Consider the following 6,000-nt stretch of genomic DNA (forward strand, 5'->3'; position numbering starts at 1 on the left):
TGCTATCAGATTATGACAAAATTGCCCAAACTGCACTAAGCCAATGCCTTATATGTGCATCCCTCACATCAGCCTCTTCTGAGGGCCTCCCTCAGTCCACTTCTCTTCAGCTCCCACCCCCATACATTGCCCCACACTGTCCCAGATGCCCCAGGGACTCTAGGTTTCAGACTTTGGGAAACTGCCCCAGTGCAGCCTCTTCCATCCAAGGGCAGGGGGAGTCCCCAGTGCATCACCTCTGGCTCTTTCCTATACACTGGAGCCAGCAGGGGCCTCTGCTCCTCCACAGAGAAACATTCCCATGTCTATCAGGAAGAGAGGAGGCTGTGCCCTCCAAGGGCACATCCCAACCACCAAGGGTGTGGATTTAACCCATTGATCAAATTGAGGTAAAAGGGGAAAGAGAGGGAATATGTACAGACCAGAAGGACAAGTTTCTCTCCTTTTTCTGGACCAAAACAGGAACAAACCAAAAAGCTAAATCCTATAGTTCTACTCCTCCACCCACATTACTGGCACTATAATCGAGCTATTTTCCAAGCCTGTGCATTTGGATGGTGTGATTCTATTGCTTAAATTTTTTTTTAATTTTTCAATTACATTGGTGATGGCAATAGCGACAGGTGAGAGGCACGGTGTATTAATACTGGATTCCAACACAATTAGAGTAATTTAAAAGGCTGGAGACATCCATCTATCACCCACAATTGGTAAATAAGCAACTTGGACATCTTTAGTGGCTCCATGTAGTATCCCAGAGAGCTGGAAGGTTTATATATAATGCCAAAACCAAATCACTGAGTCCTCCTAGGGCCATTAGATGCCCTATTGAGGGGAGGGGGAGGGAAATGTCAAACTGAGGTTCAGACAAGTGAGCGACCACACCCAGGGGAGGCTATCTGCTGAGAAGCTGAACCAAATTGCACCCTTCCTGCTGTATGTGCTTTCCAAGCACTTCCTAGATGCAGAATGCTCTTGCTGAGCAGAGCTCCTGATAGGATAGAGAAGCTTTGGTTGCTGCGCCCAATCCCAGTGCCAGAACCAGAAAGCTTACACTACTCCTTTTTTGGGAAAACTTTAATAATAGGAGAGAGACCACCGTATTTCTGGACTAAAGGAAAAGCTTTCCTGTTTTGGGTCTGGGGTATCTAGAATGTCCTCTGAGGAACCCAAATAATCTAAGGTAACAAAGATGTCCCGAAGGAAATGAGACTGACTGGGCAGCCATTCTATGTTATTTTCAAGACCTCAAATCTTAGGTTACTATGACCTGTGGTATGCAACCTGGTTCTTGGGGTTCTGGCACTATAAAACCTCAACATTGATTCTTCTTTCCCTTCCTAGGTGTTGAAACACGTTCACTGCTGGAGATTCATAGATAGTAAGCCCCAAGGGAGAAAGAAATGGAGGGCAGTAAGTCAGAAAATAGGAGTCACGGGGAGGGGTGGCTCAAGGAAGTCTCAGCATTCTCATTCTCTACCTCTCCCTGCCCATGCTGTCTTCATGGTCATGCTTCCTCGACACCAAAATGAGACTTTCCTTTGTAGGGGAGATGGAGACAGCTGTTTCTAGGCCGAGTCCACATGCCTTTCCCCTTCCACATGTTTACCCAGAGAACAGTGACCTCAGACCAGTCTAAATTCAGCAGATCAATCCCAGGTACATATGGGACCATATTTTTTTGTAAGTCCCTGAGCTCCCTTTGTTTCCCCTGGTATAGAAGGAGAAACATAATGGTGTCTCTTAAGTTCAGATTTGCCTGCATCATTGCATGTTCTAAACAAAAATAATTTAACCTTGCACATGAAGGTAGAAGACTGACTAGCCCACAAGCATCATTCTAGACTTACTCAACCCCACAAGCTTCCTAGCTTACGAGCACAAGAACCAAATCAATACAGTCAATATGTCACTGTCATCAGGGCACAAGTGGCTACCAGCCTTGGGGAACATGATGTGCTAGGAAGCTGAACTAATCACTCCTCGGTATTTCAGGAGCAGTTGGGTTAGCAGATCACAGCGCACACAAAATGAAAACCAATAATTCCCTCCGAAGGGGAAGGCAGAGGGACATACTGGGCTGGCGCTCCAGAGGGGGACGGTTAGTATTCACACAGGTCCACCTGAAGCCATATTGGAGATTCTTAGAGAAGTCAAAAATCTGTTTTAGAAAGAAGAAATTATCCAGGACGATCCTGGGGGAGAGGAGAATGAGCTGCACCCTTTATCACCACAAAGGGATTTAATCAGGGGAGTGGATCCCTCCATCAACAACAGTATGACACCTGAAAAATTTAATATGTACAGTTGAAGAAGGCAAGGAGGGGGTGGATGAAAGACCTTAATCATGTTCCTTCTAGTCAAAGGAGTTAGGACTTTTATGAGAGGTGATTTCTTAACCCTGTGTACATATGAATCACCCAAAAATACAGTTAAAATACACAGTACATCCTGGGCCTCAGCTTGAGATCTTCATTCAGCAGTTCTGGGAAGAACCAAAAACATGCATCTTCACCAGATTCCCAGGTGATTCAGTTGCAGGGAGTTGATTAAAACAAAAAACGACCTTGGAGAAATGCCTTAGACCTCTACGATAAATCAGAATCCCCCATTGTCCAGACACCTTTCCTCCCCAGACGGTGCAGGGAAGGTAGAAGGAACTCAGGGTGTTCTTCAAGAGAACAAGGCTGGCCCTGATCAGTGTGGCTCAGTGGGTTGGGCGTTGTCCCACAAAGAGAAAGGTGCCTGGTTTGACTCCCCGTCAGGGCACATGCCTGGGCTGTGGGTTTGGTCCCTGGTCACAGTGTGCGCAAGGGGCAACCAATTGATGTTTCTCACATCAATGTTTCCCTCTCTTTCTCCCTCCCTTCCCCTCTCCCTAAAAGTAAATAGATAAAATCTTTTAAAAAGGGAGAGAGCAAGGCTGGAGCTATCATTGCCCTCGCTTGGCTCTAGGTCTATCCCTCTCAAACCTCTTCCTTGTCAGATGTTTTATTTCAGAGATAACATGAATCCCTCAATCATATATGCCAGGAATTTTAAACACTAAGCAGAGAAGTCAATGGCAGGAGGCTGGAGCCCAGCAAACCACTCACTGATTCTCTTGCAATTGGTCACATTTATCCTGATCTCTCTCTCTCTGCCCACCCTCATCAAACAGCAGCAACAGGGGGAAAGATAAGAGGAATGATTCTTTTTCAAGTGGCCCTAATTCTGCAGGATGAATCAAGGATACACAGTATTTGCATCCAAAGACTGGAGAATCACCAAACATCTAGTTCCTGGGGGGATTAGCCTGAAAGGTTTGTAGCCTGGCCAAAAATCCAGAAGTGACCGGACCCAGAAGAAACCCGAAAGGGACCCACAAAGTGTCTTGTACCTCACCAATCTCAGGGCCCCCCAGCACACAAAAAATAGTGGGGTGCCAGGTGGCACAACAGTGACTCGGTCAGACAGCTTCCCTGTGGCTGAGAGCACAGGCCTGTCCCTGCGGAGCTTCAGTGCTGTGGCTTGTGTCCATGGCGAAGCCTGTTGTGTACACAAACACACAACCTCTTACCTTCGCTCTTCAAGAGGAACCGCACACCAGCTGCCCGCCTCAGACAGGGAGGGGGACACGCTGGGTCTGACGCTTAGAGCTGCCTCTTGCCTCAGCACCCCGCCCTCCTGGGGCTCTCAGTCCATCCAGAGTCGGACAGTCACTCTCCGATACCGCCCCCACCACCATAAACCCCAGCCCCCTCCGGGGCTGGTTCTCAGAGAGGTGGAGGAGGAGGACAGAGATTCAGTACCAAAGACAGCGGCACATTAGAAAGTGCGAGCGAAAGCCCGAACCGCCTCTCCCTGATCCTCGGCTTCTGTCCGCGGAACCGGGAAGTCACAGGTCGCACAAGTGCAGAGTTGCCAAAAACAACCTTTCACCCTCCCGGGCGGTCGGAACCTCTGAGCGCGCGCCCTGGGGTCCCGGGCTCAGCTGCCGGGAGGGAAGCGCCCCCCCCCCCCCCCCCCCCCCCGCCCCAGATCGCCGGGTGCCGGGCGCCCTCCGACGCCGCGGCTCCGCGGGGCTTGCTCTCCGCTCTCCTCGGGGAGGCTGCCCGGGCCCCGCCCGCTCGCGCCCGCGGCGAGGACTCCGGCCCGGGCAGCGCGAGGGGCCCCGAGGGAGGGAGAGCGCGGGGCAGCGGCGGCGTTCCGGGGCCACCGCCAGCGCGGGGCCAGCGGCCCGACGGAGAGTCCCGGGAGAGCTGGGCCGCGGACGGAGCGGCCAAACTTCTGGCCGGGCAGCGCCGGCCTCCCAGCTCCCTCCTCCTCGCCCTGCGACCGCACTCGGCCCGGGGCCGCCCGGCTCCGTCCTGCTGGCGCTCACCTTCAAGCCATAGGGTGCCCTGGGGCAGAGACGGCTCGGGCTGCTCCAGGCTTCCCGCACCCGCCGCATCCACGTGCGGCCGCCCCTCCGGCAGCCGTCCGGGCTGCCTCTTTCCGCCGCGGGTCCCTGCCTCCGGCCCCGCCGCGCCGTTCGGAGCCCCGGCGGGCAGCCGCCCGGCCGACTCGGGCCCGCGGGAAGCAGAGGTCGGCCGCGGCGGGGCGGGGCGGGCCGCGGGATGGGCGTGCGGCGCTGGGGCACGGTGTGCGGGCGGCGCGGTGCGCGTGGAGGGCGGCCAGCTCCCGCTCTGCGCCCGGACAGCTCCGCCGCGCCGTGGCGCCCGGAGCGCTAGGGGGAGCGGGCGGGGCCGCCCAGGCCTAGGAGCGCCGGGGTCCCGCCCCTCGGACAAGCCCCGCCTCGTCCCGCTGTGCGCGCGTGTGAGGGCTCCGAGTGTCTGGGCTCGGGGGAGCGACGTGGGAGTGGAGTGCGCCGCTCTCGGAAGCTTTCAGGCAAGTCGGAGCCAAGGCGGGAACTGAACGGTCGACTACACATTGCGCTCCATCCCCCAGACTCTCAAAGTAACACCTTGTTTATGCAGAGAAGTCATGACTAGTGTCTTCATTGCCTGGTTGTCTGTGCCCTCCTTTGAGAAGTCAGAGAACAAGGATTGGGTGGGGGGAGGCACCACCCTCCAGAGAGTCTGGTAAGGAGGAGAGAGAAGTCCAAGGTCCGTTTTCTGACCTCTGTTCTTGGAAACCCTGTGATCAACCCCCTTTTGTTGCTTGACTCTTTCAGGGGAAAGTCTGCTTGGACTTGACCTGAAATAAAAATTCAAAAAGGGGGCCCTGGGGCTCTAGCTCACCTTTGACTCCAAAATGAGGTGGGGGGGAAGGAGGCGGGGGTGAGGAGTGCTCTGCTGGGGTCCTCTGCTGGGGTCCCCTGCTGGGGTCCCAGGGTCTTTTGGGCTGCAGAGAAATCCTTCTCTCCCCTTACCCTCCTCTCTCCTTCCCTTTCTTTCTTCTTTAAGAAGTAGTTATTGACCCTCTTCCCTTTGCTGGACTGTATGTCAGATTCTGGGGTCACAGAGAAGAATAAAACCAGGCCCTTGCTCTTGTCCTGACAATCCAGAGTGGAGACCTCCAGGAAGTAGTGTAACATACCACAGCACTTGTGGCTTTAACAGGTGCTGTGGAGCACAAACAAGAGACCTCACAGGGTCTGGTCACGAAGAAACCTAGTTCCACAGAGAGGAGGTGGCACAGCATCCCAGGCAGAGGGAATACATGGTCAAAAGACTGACCTTGCCTGGCAGGGAGTCTCTCCATGATGGCTGGAGTCAAGCCACTCGGGGCCACAAAGATTAAGTTTGTATTTCCTCCAATAACCCACACAATTATACAAAATTGGAGTTGGAAAGGACCTTAGCATTCATCTAATCCCCACTTTCATTGCTCTACAAGGGGGCCAAAGGCCAGAGAATTGGAATGACCTTCCAGATTCCACAGAGATCCAGCACTGGCCCATGTACAGGCAGATCCCCTGTCTGCCCATGTACAGGCCAGCACTTCTCTCAAATACAGCCATCTTTTGGAGGCAACTGGAGAAGGAGTAAGTAGACTTGGCATGCCTCTTTCCCTGCT

General features: G+C 53.7%; 1 protein-coding gene across 2 annotated transcripts in view; it reads right to left on the reverse strand.

Annotated features, from left to right (window-relative positions):
- The window catches only part of DRD2 (dopamine receptor D2), a 72,438-nt gene extending 67,728 nt beyond the window's left edge, over positions 1-4,710 (reverse strand). For both annotated transcript variants that reach the window (XM_053925518.1, XM_053925519.1), the window contains exon 1: positions 4,364-4,710. The gene's annotated coding sequence lies outside the window, so the exon portion shown is untranslated. The remainder of the gene's footprint in view (positions 1-4,363) is intronic.
- Positions 4,711-6,000: the final 1,290 nt, after the last annotated feature.

Source organism: Desmodus rotundus, chromosome 5, assembly GCF_022682495.2.
Source record: "Desmodus rotundus isolate HL8 chromosome 5, HLdesRot8A.1, whole genome shotgun sequence".
NCBI classification, from domain to species: Eukaryota; Metazoa; Chordata; class Mammalia; order Chiroptera; family Phyllostomidae; genus Desmodus; species Desmodus rotundus.